Raw genomic sequence first — 14,500 nt, forward strand, 5'->3', positions numbered from 1 at the left:
CGTGCTTTAGTAGCACATAAAGACGTAATTCTTTCACAGGAAACGCCGGGAACCTACTACCAGGCACTATATCCATTTGTAAAACAGAAACGCAAACACAACCGTGACCCGTTGTGTTTGAAATCTTTGCATCACAGAAGCACCGCGTGAAGGCACATGAAGTACGGTTGGATACGCATCGCAAGCACGGTTATGCACATGAGGTACGGTTAGGCACAGTGCAGGGACATAATTGTAGATGTCACCGCTGTTGCGCGTTTTTTAAAAGCACGGTCTTGCACTCTCTGTGTTTCAGTGTTTCAGTCATTAGGGTCATAGCCACGGGCGTCAAATCCACAAAGGCATCGTGTGTTATTAAATAGAGTCATGTTCACTTGTGTTTGTGTTCCGAATGATTCAGTCGACTCGTTCAGACGGAGAAGCACGGACGAGCAGCCCATGAAGGCATACTTTAGTAATAGGCAGGGTCACAATCATGCGTTTATTGCGCATGGTCGATGGTATTACACAGAGTCATGCTCGCCTATGAGACTCGATCAGACGAAGATGCATGGGCGTCTAGCCCACGGAACTGAACCTTTGTCTTACGCACAGCCACGGGCGTTTACTCTATGAAGCACAGAATTGCCTATATGAGAGACGCTGATTTTAAAAACTTATTTCCTTGTATTTAAAAGCACAGACGTGAAGTCCATACAGAAACGGTTCCGTACTGAGTTGCGTCACGCTTCTTTCTTGATAAAGTCTCTGCAGCCATGGTTATGTGCGTTTATGACTTTCTGTATTTTAGTGATAAGGGTCGTAGACACGGGCATCAAATCCACAAAGGCATCATGTGGTATTATATAGAGTCATGTTCGCTTGTGTCTGTTTTCCGAATGATTCCGTCGACTCGTTTAGACGGAGAGGCACGGACGAGAAGCCCATGGAGGCATACTTGAGTATTAGGCAGAGTCACGTTCGTGCGTTTACTACAGAAACATAACAGAATTGGATTCAGATGTGAACCCTCACTGTTTACTTTGTGAGGCAATCAATGACCAATCCAAGAGACACTGTCCTTAAAAGCACGGGCAAGAACTCTCTGCAACCACGGTTCTGTACCAAAGAGCCACTGTCAAATGCATGGAAGTCATGCAACGAGGGCCACACTTTTAGTAGTAGAGAAAGCACTTTATCAGCTGGCGTTGCTCCTTTGCTACGCGCACAGTAGGGTGGCTGTGGAAGGCACGTTATTCAAGTAGAGAACGAACATCACGATGCCAGGACAAGGTCAAAAGCATGGTTGTGAGTCTGCAGTGTCACGGCTAGAATCCTCGAGACGCATTTCGGTGTGGCCTGTTGAGTAGAAACTCGGTTGTGCGGTAACCAGAAGCACTACGTAACGCCCCGCAAAACAGGTTTGGTTCACCGTTGTGGTGGCTCTCTATGCTTTCAGCTCTTTTCATCTCTCCTGTGTCGCAGCAGAGACGCATGGTTGTATTGTTACACCATCCAACTTCATAAAGAAAGGGCTGCAAACATTTACAAACAAACCTATCGCCCTTATAATATTTTCCCAGCTGAGTAATAAAAATACCTAAACAAGCAAAATATGTTATGCTTACATTTGCTTTGTTTCTACAACTGCACCAAATAAACTTACAAGCCGTTTTTTATAACCACAGTACAAGGACCAGAAATACTGCAGCCGCTCAAATGCAGCTCCATCAGTGCAAGGCTCAACTGCAGCTCCTCAGTGTGTATGGCAGGTGCATCCGAGAAGCACCGCTCTACCTGCAACACAGGCACGGTTGTGCATGCATTGTGTGCATGACAGGTACATATATAAGACAGGCACCGTCGTACATACAACACAACACGGTTACACATGCAGCGCGCATCTCTCCACTGAAACATTAAATCTACTTTATGTCTCTTAACCTTGGTGCGACGGCATTTTATGGTCCTTCGGCCCGTACAAAGCCGCAAAACCACACATTTCCTTCATGACTGCACGCAACACAAAAATAGACAAGCCTACACACAGTGCAAAGACTACAACGGTTGTCTAATAAAGTTTACATAAAACCCAAGCTCAAAAGAACGCAACAACAAATAACTCCATACACCTGGACAACTAACACAAGGCCTGATTTCTGCATCCACACCTGAACGGAACCGTCAAATCCAGGTATTCAACACTCCTCTTTCTTAAATGCGGACGCGTGTGGCTGCAACTTGATGATAATCTAAGATGTGCACGTTTAGAAGCCCTTCTATGCCACTCCAGAACCCTTTGTTGCTTTTCGTAAAATACTCCCGTGAACTCTGCGGGAGGGGAGGTAAACTTAATGGTCATGGTCTCCAGATCCTTTGCACTAAGAACAAAGAACATCACAAATTCAGCATAACTCCCAGAGCGAACATAATCTTCCAGCGATACTGTCTTCAGACAAATGTCGTGATCTTTGAGAAACTGCCGGTACTTACGACGCCATTTGTTTTTTTCACCATGAGAAATCAACGATCCCTAAAATATAAATGATAGGTTGAAAATACTTAGCGTCTATAAAAAGAGATACAGACCATCAGAAAACCAAATGCAACAATTAGTTCTACCACTTCCGTAAGAAGAAGTTAGACATAGACTTGTCTATGTATGGATATATCCAACAATAAATCACGTGTAGATACGGGTGCATCAATTTCAGTCAAAATTAAGAAAAGCATTTTGAAAAGGAACGAGTACTACAGTATGCACATTTCTGAGATCATCACCTCGACAAACAAGTTCTCCAGTTTTGGAAAGCACTGCAGCAATTCAACGACAATGTCCACCTTATAATCGATATAGATAAGCAAGGTCTTGACAGATTGACGCATTGTTGTTAGAGTGACTGCCTTCAAACCCTTGATGAAAAATAACAGAAGGTGGATCACAAAACTAATAGAATAAAGGTTGGATGAAATAAAACGTGTTTCCTCACAAACAAAGTGAAGCTGGAAGTATCGTGAAAACTCAATACCTCAAGACACGTGAGACGACATGGATACGGTTCAGACGCAGAGACAGCGGTTACCTCCAAGTCCTGACTCTGCACGAAGAATAGAACATAGACCATCAAATTAATAGAACAAACATCGGAACAAGTACAGCTCTGTTCCAGTATTAAGGAAAGTCAGTACCTCAAGAAACTTCGAGGGAGACACAAACACGAATTCACCCAACGTCTCCAGTTTAGGTGCAGAGACAACGGTTATCGAACAGTCGTAGACCAGACAATCAACAATCAATCGTCGAACCGAAGGGGCATCCTCAATAATGAGTTCTCCGTATGGACAACAAATGCCAATGCTTACAAGGTTAGACGAGTTTATTGTGACGCGACGACCTCCTCTATTGCAAAAAAGCAGGAGAGACTCAAGTGCAGGGCAACTAGAGTGGATTATGCTTTGCAGCGAGGCGTCTGATACGTCAACTTCCACAAGCGAGAGTCTTTTCACCAGTGGTAGCTTAAGCATCCCAATGTAATTGTCCGGTATTTGGCAAAGAGCAAAGGCCAGAGTGTGGAGAGAGGAAGAAAACTGAAACACGGACTCCGGTGCCGAGGGCGTAGATGAAGTGCATAGATCCAGTAATGTTACCTCTTGCATCAGAAATCTTGGGCAGAGGTAGTAGAACTCAAGAACCTGGATATTGTTCAGCTTCGAGGATCGGAGCCAGGCATCAACGGTGGAGGGTCTGCACTGTAGGTAGCACGCCGGGACAGAGAGGCGGCTAATAGAGCCAGCATGGCCGAACAGAATGGATTCTGGAAGACTGACAACATCAGAGACAGGATTTTGACCGGAATAGCATTTGCGAACGCGCTCCTTGGTGAAGGCGGACAGATGAGATATGGACTCGATATGAACTTTTTCTCCATCGTTAAAAAGACGAGAGACAGAGATCTCGCGGCAGTCGAGATTCAGAGGAGCGATGGGCCACAAAGGACGCCAGCGGCGTGCGAGGATTCGAGTACGGATGCCATCCTTGATGGGAAGACGAGAGATGATCTCACCTAGGACGCCGTCGGCGAGATCGCTGATGCGGTCCGCACGACATCCCTCTTCTTCCTCCTCGGATCGAGAGGGAGCACGGTTGCCGCTTCCATCCCCTCCGACGACCAGCACACCACCAGAAGGCGGCGTCGCCGGAGGCACCACTCTCGACCTCTTGATGCTACGAGCAGCGCTTTCCATCTCCACCTCCATTGCTGGGGTGGCGCCGCCCACGACCAGTGCTCACTGAGGTGGATCTGGAGAAATGGATTATAGCATGTCGACCCATGAAACGACTTAAATACCCACGACAGGGAGAGGAGGGGTCTAGATTAATTACCTCTTTTTTTACAGGAGGGTCCGGGTTAATTACTACTCGTAACAAGTAAAAGGTAGGTGGCTGCTTGAAACATTAAATAGAGCCACGGCTTTCAAGGTACGAGATGCACGGTTGAAGACGCAGACCGGGCACGACCGTGCCCGTCCGTGTTTTAATTATTTACGGCACACATTCAATAGAAGAATCTGTTTGACGCCGGAAGCACGGTTCTACAGTCATCTTCCCTCTGCGAGCAGCAAAATTTTCCACGGGCACGTTGACAATTAAGTCACTAGAAGATTCAAGGTCGTGCCTCTAATTTGGAGATGATTCTGCTGAAACGCTCACGGACAAAACCAATGAAGTGTGGAAGAGGCATGGCTTGTCATGTACCAGACACACGGTCCTCCCTTCGGCATTGTAACGCACTGTTCTACATGCCACACAGGCATGTAGAACAGTTCGGGTCTACGTTCGTGTCTCTTTGTGTTCCAAATGATTCCATTGACTCTATCACCAGCGGAGGCACGGTATGGAGAAATGGATTACAGCCTGTCAATCCACGAGACGGCTTAAATACCCACGACAGGGAGCGGAGAGGTCCAGATTAATTACTTCTTCTATTTTTCTTTCTGACAGGGGGGCCCGGGTTAAGTACTACTCGTAGCAAGTCAATGGTAGCTGACTGCTTTAAACATTAAATAGAACCACGGCTTTCAAGGTACGAGATGCACTGTTGCACACGCAGACCAGGCACGGGCGTGCCCGTCCGTGTTTTAATTATTTACGGCACACATTCAATAGAAGAATCTGTTTGACGCCGGAAGCACGGTTCTACAGTCATCTTGCCTCTACGAGCAACAAAATTTTCCACGGACACGTTCACATTTAAGTCAATAGAAGATTCAAGGCCGTGCCTCTGCTTTGCAAATGATTCTGTTGAAACGCTCCTGTCACGGCTTGTCACGTACCAGACACACGGTACGGCTTGGCATTGTCACGTACCAGACATACGGTCCTGCCTTTGGCATTGTGACGCACTGTTCTACATGCCACACAGGCATGTAGAACAGTTCGTGTCTACCTTCGTGTCTCTTTGTGTTCCAGATGATTCCGTTGACTCTAACACTAGGAGAGGCACGGTATGGAGGCCCAGAGAGGCATGCTTGCGTTTTACGCGGGATCAAAATTATCACAGGCACAGGTTTGAAGCGCGTAAAGGCATGGTCGGTGGTATTACATAGAGTCACGCTAACCTTTGTCTTACGCACAGACACGGGCGTTTACTCTGTGAGGCATGGAATGGCCTATACGAGAGACCCTGTTTTTAAAAGTGTATTTCCTTGTACGGGCATAAGCACGTGCATACAGCATAGAGGCACGGGCGTTTACTCTGTGTTTTAGTGTCAAGGGTCACAAGCACGGGCATAAAGCCCTCAAAGGTCTTCTAATTACATAGAGTCACGCACAGAGGTTTTCTAATTGTATTCATAATGAGTCGGTGGAGAGGCATGGTTTATTCTTACCCGGAGTCACGATGGTGCGATTATTACGGAAACCTAATAGAATCGGACGACTGTCCGTGTTACAATTGTTTTCGTTGTAAGATTTTAACTCAAATGCACGAACCGTCAAGTGTGTCAGTGTTTCAAGTCAGAGGTCACCTTCGTGTCTCTTTGTGCTCCAAATGCATCCGTTGATCTATAACCAGGAGTGGCACAGTAAAGATGCTCAGGGAGGCATGCTTGTGTTTTACGTGGAGTCACGTTCATGCGTTAATTGCGGAAACCCAACGTGCATGTTACAATTAAGTCACTAGAAGATTCAAGGCCGTGCCTCTGCTTTGCAGATGATTCTGCTAAAACGCGGACAAAACCAAGTGAATGAAGTGATGGCAGAACCACGACTTTTCAAGAACGAGACACACGGTCCTGCCTTCGGCATTGTAAAGCACTGTTCTACATGCCACACACAGGCACGGCCGTGATTCCACGTGCTTTAGTAGCATGTAAAGACGTGATTCTCCCATAGCAAACGCCGTGAACCTACTGCCAGACACTATATCCATTTGTAAAACAGAAACGCAAACACAACCGTGACCCGTTGCGTTTGGAATCTTTGCATCACAGAAGCACCGCGTGAAGGCACATGAGGCATGGTTGGACACGCATCGCAAGCACGGTTATTTGAATTACTTACAGTCATGCATTCATAACAGAAGAACATGCGTTAGAACAGGCGAGGCACAGTTACCACGAAAGCCACGGTTATGCAGCCCTAGAAGCACGACCCAGATTCTGTGCTTAAAAACATTTTCGTTCCATAACGGCGGGCGTGACCATGCAACCGTGAGAGTCACGGTTGAACACTCACCAGTGGCATGACCGTGGCTGCCTGTGCCCTTAGGTTGTTTTTATCTCTCTGTCACGCAGCAGAGAAGCATGCTTGTATGCTTACAACATCCATGTTCAGAAACCGACGCGGCTGCGGAAAATAAGAAGGAAACCTGTGCCTCTGATATTTTTGTCCGCCGAGTAAAAAATACATAAAGAAGCAAAAGGCGTTCTTATTTAAATTTGTTGTGTTTCTATAACTGCAGCAATTTAACTTACAAGCCGTTCTTATAACCACAGCACAAGAAAATAAACAATCGACAACCGCCCGCCCTCCCCACCAATTGCTTGCTATTTCATCGCTCCACGTGCGGCCTTGTTTTTGAATGTTCAGCGATCCATTCTTCCTTCTCGACCCTTGTGGAACCCCACCCTTCTGCGTAGCTATTCAACCTATTTACCTATAAAATTAATATTCATACATAAAAACAAAGCGAAAGATTGCGGTCATCACTATCTTTTGCTTACGTCCTGTTTAAGCTGCATTATTACCTTTTAATTTTTCTATTCGTACTGTTCTCCGGTACCAAAAAGTCTCCACTCAGACCTTTCCTTTCTGAAAATGGACTGCGCAGATTCCGTGCCTTGTCACGGGCTTCCCTGTATGCATTCTGTGTGCCTGGCTCGTGTGATGTTTGATTCTGGCGTAGATGCAAGACTTTGGTAAATGCTCCCTGCTGTCAGTGGTGTCGTTGGAGTTGCTGGCGTCTGACGTCTTCCTCCTGGGCTTGGAGTGCATTGTCCTGAGCCGTTTGATGTCCCCGATGGTGTTGTCGGTGTTGTCGGCCATTTCATTGACCTTGCCCTCTTCTCCTGCTGCGATTTCGTCTTTTCCTCTTCAATCCTCATCCTCTCCTGGACTTCTGGGTTATCCGGGCAGTTTGTTTTCCTGTGACCCTTTACTCCACAATGGCCGCACTTGGATGCGGCTTTGTTGCCTTTTCCTTTCTTCTCAGAACCAGCTTTGATTCGATCTCCTTTTTTCGTACCCTTTGAGCCACTCATGGGAGGGTTCTTGAGAGTTTCGGCAAGAATGCCTGTGTCTGGTTCCTCGGCAAGTGCCGCCATGACTTTTATTTTCATATCTACCGTACACTCACGCAGCACACGGTATGCCTTCTCTTTTCTGCAAGCATTTGAACAGATATCCGACAACTCAGCGTAAGCGAGGCCGAATCTCATAGTTTCATCGTCTTGTATGGTCATGCTATCACCTTGACTTGTAGATAGAACTTTCAGACTCTCTGATAGATTCCTGGTCCATCTGGGGATGACAAAGGATTTTGGAAGTTGATCGATCATGCCTGTTTGGTCCATCACCTTAAGCACATGGCAGCAATGAATGCCATCCCTACTCATTTTCTTGCAGCTACAACTGTATATTTCTTTTTGCTCATCCACATCAACCCTGAACTCAGACCTTTCAAATTCCTCGCCCGGATATGGTTTCCACACTTTTTCTCCAGGCTCAATAATCTTTTTAAAAAAATGCTGCCTCCCCTTTGCCAGGTCAGAGCACTTGAAGTAAGTCCAGTTCCGTAGCTCCAGCTGGAATTTCCTGAAAATTTCATTCGTGTATACTTGACTTGCTTGTCTTTCAATCGGAAAACCTGTCTCTAGTGATGGCGCCTTCTCTTCTGTTCGGTGTCTTTTCTTGTCAAGCGTGGCGAGGCAATTTTGCTGAATCGTGTGATACGCATTAACAAACCTTTTTATAGTGTCCTTGTGGTCGACGTAATTCTTCCACATCGAATTCGTGCTCTCACTGCGAGTGGTTGTTGACGAGAAAGGATAGAAACAGTCCTTGAAGTAGGCCGGCACCCAAAATTTTTGGAGTTCCCATAGCATGTTCAGGTGTTTGTTGCCTTCCGCCTTGTGCAGAGAAATTGCTGCTTTCCAGGCACGCTCAAACTCATCTTGATCTAGTGAGTTTTTGACGATTCGAAATATATCATCAGACATCCCTGGGTGTTGCGCAAACACTGTTGTGTTATTTTCCTTTAGGTTCTTCATAATATGCCACTAGCAGAACCTGTGCCTCGTCCTCAGAAGAGCTTCCTTTATTGCAGTCTTCATCGCCTGGTCCTGGTCTGTTATTATGTATTTCGGCTCTTTACCTCCCATTGCCTCGACAAACATGCTTAGGAGCCACTTGAATGACCCTATTTTCTCATCCTTCAAAAGGCCTACTCCAAACAGGACGGTCGACCCGTGGTTGTCGACACCTATAATTGGTGCAAATGGCAAGCCATATATATTCGTAGAGAATGTGGTGTCAAAAGACACGAAATCTCCATATAGATCATAATTCATCTTACACAAGGAATCTGTCCAGAACAGGCTGCGCACTACATTGTTCTCTGTCTCTTCCACATGGTGGAATCCCAGCCTCCGCCTCTGCATATCAGCAAACATTTTCATGGTGTCTGCAATATCAGTGCCGCGTTCTCCAGCCCTGTCCCGACATGCAATGTTGCTTATGTCAATCGTGTCGAACATAATTTCTCGCCTCGGTTTCCCCATGGCAGTAAAAATCTACATAACCTTCCTTGGTTCTAACCTCGCCTTCTGCAGCACTTGTATAAAGAATTTCTCCTGAGGTGTCATCTTCTTATAGCATCTCATGAACTTTAGCATCCAATCAGATGGGTGAAGCTGGTGGTTGTGCTCTAAACGAACATTCTTCATGTACCATTTCCTCCTATCTGTATCCCTCTTGGCTGTTATTTGGACTGGGCAGCTTGTCCGGATCAAGCAGTTGCTCCTTCTCTCCTTAACATGTCTCTCAGTTGTTTTATTCTGCCCTTCCTTGGTGCACTGAAACACCTGCTTGTCAAGCTGCTGATCATATGTCGATCTTCTACTCGTTGATCGCTTGGCAGGAAAGCCAACCTTTCTAGCATATCTGCAGAAAAACAAAAAGCACTCATCCAATGATCCGAATACCATACCACGCTTGGTTCGAGTGCTTCGGTGACCTCCTGAATCGTTGGGTATATGCCTTCTTTAAACATGTCGTCCATTTCTTTCTCTACAATGGTCGGCGGCGCCATGATGATTCTGTCTACCGTGTCTTCGTTCGTCTGATCGCATTCACTTCTGACGACATCAGTCTCATCGCCAGCCACAGGTCCACTTACAGCGGAGCTGCTGCTGCTCTATTGTTTGTCACACGCAGCAGCGTTGTTTCTGCATGGCACCGCCAAATCCATAAATGAGTCTGCCTCTCCAATGTTGCATTGTGCAATGCTGCTCCCTGTTTCGCCGGCACTCGTGCAACCAAGGGACTGTGCTGCTTCTACCATGCAATCCGTGCTGGCGCTGTATGCTACTTGCTGCTGTGAACGTTGCGTTTCCTTCGAAATGGATGGAGAACTATGATATTTCTTTCCCTCATCTGTTATCCCCTCCGCCAAATCCTGAACACATGGCAAGAAACAGAATTAGGTGTCCAGAGCAGCATATGCATTTTTTTAATTTCTAAACAAAAGATTTATATGACTCATCAGGGCTCATCTGGTATACCAAAACCAGACCCGTGCCTCTTCACCGAGTATAAGCGGTACACCAGAGGCACTGTTCACATCACGAATGTGACCATGCTACACACACATCTACACAAAGAGGCACAGATGTGCTTCTGTTTACACCATACAACCGGAGAGGCACAACAACATCCTATATAAAAGAACAACTGCACATACAGCCGTCCTCCTGTTTTCCACTTTACCCTGTTCTCCCATAAAATTGTTTGTGTGTTGAATTGAAAAAGCATAGTTCCGACGTCACCTTTGTTTTCCCATGCCTCTCTTGTCCAGCAAATCTTGGCAACAACCTCCGTGCGTTGGTGATTTCGCTGACGATTTTGAATGCCATCGGAGATCCTTTGGAAGGACCCCCCATGTTGAACGCCACAGGTGATCCTTTCAAAGGACCTTGCCTTATGTTTTCATCGATTCGTGGACTACCGCTATACTTGCTTCCTTCCTCGTACACCTGCGTGTGGAAGATACTGCAATTTAAATATACCAGACGAAAACAAAGAAAAAATTGCTCACAAAAAAATATACATTTGCTTTAAATGTTGTTGCACGTTCGTATATGCTGTCACCTGTATTGCTTTCTGATGCTGCTGTATGGTAGAGCTTATTGCTCCTATGTTTGATTTTGTCGCTGGGCTCTTCTTGCTTTGTGCAAACCGTACCGAATCCTTGAACATCAATGCTTTTGTTGCCAATGATCCTTCTGCTTGCATCAAAGGAAATTCTGTTACCCTGCACCTCTTCATTATGACCGCCTACAAACACTGGGCCATCACAACGCCCGCTCTGTGCCTTTGTGGGCATCTGTGTCTTCAAACCAAAAAATAATTAGAGGCACATGCGACTAAAACTTCCACGTACGTTAAAGCCAGCGTTTGAAGTTTTCATCGTTACCTGCACAATCTGCTTAGTGGAGTCTCTGCTGCTTAGAATGCTCCTCTTGGCAGGTGTCTGTTGCACACCATGCTCCTGGTTGGGGCGTTTGCCAAGAACTTGTATCTCACTCTTGACTGCAATTATTCCAGCCCGCATGGCATGTGCGTGTTTGATAGCATCTGCATCCTTGATCTTCTTCTCGTTTTGTAGTAATTTTTTTCTTCCACCTCTCGATACTCAACTGCAGAGTAGATGCACAAGATAAATAGATATTACAGCATTCATCCAGGATATATAAATCATTTTTTTTGTTGTTAATGATCTACTATTTGGTGTTCTCAGTGGTGACACCTTGACAGCAAACGTCCCAGAAATAAAAGACCAAAAACTAATGTTCAACTGCCTTACTATTACCTGCCTCCCATAATCCTTGCCGATGTCGTTCAAAGACCGACCATCCCTGTTGTCCTGACCAGATGATGCACTCCTGAACATCTGCCCTGAAAAAGAGACGTAATAAATATAAAGGTTATAAACCTGCAGTATCAGTGTTGAAACTTTTCGAAGTCGATATCAACAGAGATATATTTTTAGTTCTATATAATTAACATATATAAATATATACATACATTAATTTTTAATTAAACTACAACCTCAACCAAAGTGAGATCCCCTGATGCTAATTTGCTTGTGCAACACTTAACACAAAGATAACCATGAAACCTAACAAAAGTAACAACCTCGTATTACAAGGACGAGAGGATACAAAACAAAAAACAAACTCAAATCAAAGCTACAGTGTAAAACTAAACAGTTTTATTCTATGAATCCCGACCACAACAAGTTCATCAACGAATTGAATCTCGTGTATCAGGAATCGCCACGCAAAACGTGCGTTGATAAATTTTTTACTAACCTTTGATTGCCGAATCTTATGCGCTGATTGTTCAGAAGTCACGCCTTTCTAAATTTTGGGGGGATCTGCTTCCCTGCAGTTTGTCAGCGATCCCCTTCAATGATTTTGAATCTCAGAGAGAGAGAGAGAAAAGAGAAAGAGAGAGGGGGAGAGAGAGAAAGAAAGAGAGAGGCTACTTCTTTTTTTGCGTGCGGGAGAAGAATAACATGATAGGTGGGGTCGGCCTTATATGAGTCCTACGAGGAGTACCTCCATCTGAGGTGAGAAAATGTGGTAGGTGGACTTCAAACTCATACTGACATGTGGGCTCTCAAATAGTTCCTCCAAGTATTTGACTAACTTGTGGGGTCGTCCGCAGATGAGTTCCAGATCTCTCTCCATCTAGCATCGGTGGTGACAGGCGAGCTCTCCAAAGGAAAGCCAATCCTGATCCCTCCGCAGAGTTCGCTCGTCACTGAAAAATTATCGGTCTCCTTCATCTCACTCGCCGTGGATGTCCTGTTCAGGTAATCCATTGCATCCTCACCATGATTATGCCACCGATTCAATGTTTGAACAAAAAAAATTACCGGTGCTAGCAATTCCGCAGGCTGCGTACACACCGCATGTGCGCAACACAGCAGGTGGGGCACGATTTGAATATCGGTTCCGGATCCAATTATCTTCAGCTGGTCCGTGCTCAAACTGTTGCGCCGTCTTAACAGCAGAGGGGTTATGGATTTAAAATTAGGACTCAGCTAACCTCACTTTAACCATGCCAACTGCATGCTTGCACCGTGGTATTGTTAACTTGAGTTATATCTCCAGCCATGCAAAACTTAAGCACTCGTCTTAGCTAACCAATTAGAGACAGGTCAAATTATTTGTATAGATCCGCAATCTATAGCAGAGATCCAAAGGATTTACGTCCGGTTTTGCAAAGCAGTTACTAACTCAGAGTTAGAACCCATCTTAGCTAACCAACCTGTTGATGATGGTCTCACATGCAGTGCTAACAACTGTCTTACATAGCTGACCTGGTAACGATGACGTCTCATGACCTCTTATGTAGAGTTCGATGAGATGGACTCCACCCCACAGCTGTCGGAGATTCAGTCTCAGTCTGTCGATGGCACGGAGATTGTCACCCAAGATTTCATGGTTCATGACCAACTAGAGACAGCGAGACTAAGGATCGAGTTAAAACGTGCAGCGCACAAAAAGCTTGTTGAGGAGTACAGGACAAAGAAGCAGCTTGCTGCCTCGAAGTAGGTATTTTTTTATCATGCATCTCGCGTGTGTCGTTGAAATTTCTTTGGAAATCAATGCCTCTCATTCTAGCTGCATTTTTAATCACGGCTTAAATATTTATCTCTGTTTTGCTGACTCGGCGTTTATATGTAAGCTTCTGCCAGAAAAGCATGTGGTTCAACAATACATTTGCTAAAGGTCATTTCTTATCTTTGTCAATAGAGCTGCTGCAATGGGTGAATACGAAGAAGAGTTCAGCACAAAACTTTGCTTCCAGAAATTCATTTCTGTCTGTGAAAAGCTAACAGAACCACAAAAACAGCTTGTCAGAGATATTGGTTTTGGATACCTTCTAGATCTGTGCTGTCGCGAGCTTCCAAGGTGTTTCGTTCGCTGGCTTGTCTGCTATTTTGATTGCCCTTCCAGGTGTTTCATACTGCCTAGTGGATACAGATTCCTTATCAACTCATACACCGTGCACCGGATCTTAGGAATTCCACTGGGCGGGCAGATTATCCCTAGAAAATGCTCAGAAGCTTTCAGATGTCAGGTTAAGTCTGAAACTCGGTGTGCTGGGCACGCTGCAAACATCAGAGAGTTAACTGATCTCATACCCCCAGAGCTGACAGGAGAAGTGTTTCAACGGGTTTTCGTGATGTTTGCAACAGCGGTATTTCTATGCCCAACGACATATGATTGCGTTAGCCCCGACTTTTTAGCCGCTCTAGAAGGACCAGCAAGTAACATATCATCATATGATTGGTCCAATGTTGTCACAGAGAAACTGGTGACATCACTCCAGACCTTCAAGGACGAAGGATTCGCAGGCGCCCTGTGTGGCTGCCTCCTGATTCCAGTGGTTCGTTCACTAACTTGTACACTTATTTATACCCACAAGCAGCTACAAGAACATGATTAATTTTTACCTCTTCCCCACTTGCAGATAACGTATTTTGAGTACCTGGATACGAAGATTATGGACCTGGAACCTGACACTCCTGCAAGACTTGTCATGTGGGACACAGAGGCCATTAAGAATTATGCTAACATAGACAGCCTGTCAACAGAGGACGGAATTTTTGGGAAACACATGGTGAGTCAACTTTTCATCATTTTCCTTTGGCGAACTTTTCGACTCAACATAATGACTTAGCTGCCATGTATTAATTTGACTTGACTGTAATTCTTTCCTTCCACATGG

General features: G+C 45.3%; 1 pseudogene; it reads right to left on the minus strand.

Annotated features, from left to right (window-relative positions):
* Positions 1 to 1,641: 1,641 nt before the first annotated feature.
* Positions 1,642 to 12,584, minus strand: LOC123171439 (uncharacterized; annotated as a pseudogene).
* Between the last annotated feature and the right edge of the window lie 1,916 nt (positions 12,585 to 14,500).

The sequence above is a fragment of the Triticum aestivum genome, chromosome 7D, assembly GCF_018294505.1.
Source record: "Triticum aestivum cultivar Chinese Spring chromosome 7D, IWGSC CS RefSeq v2.1, whole genome shotgun sequence".
Lineage (NCBI taxonomy): Eukaryota > Viridiplantae > Streptophyta > Magnoliopsida > Poales > Poaceae > Triticum > Triticum aestivum.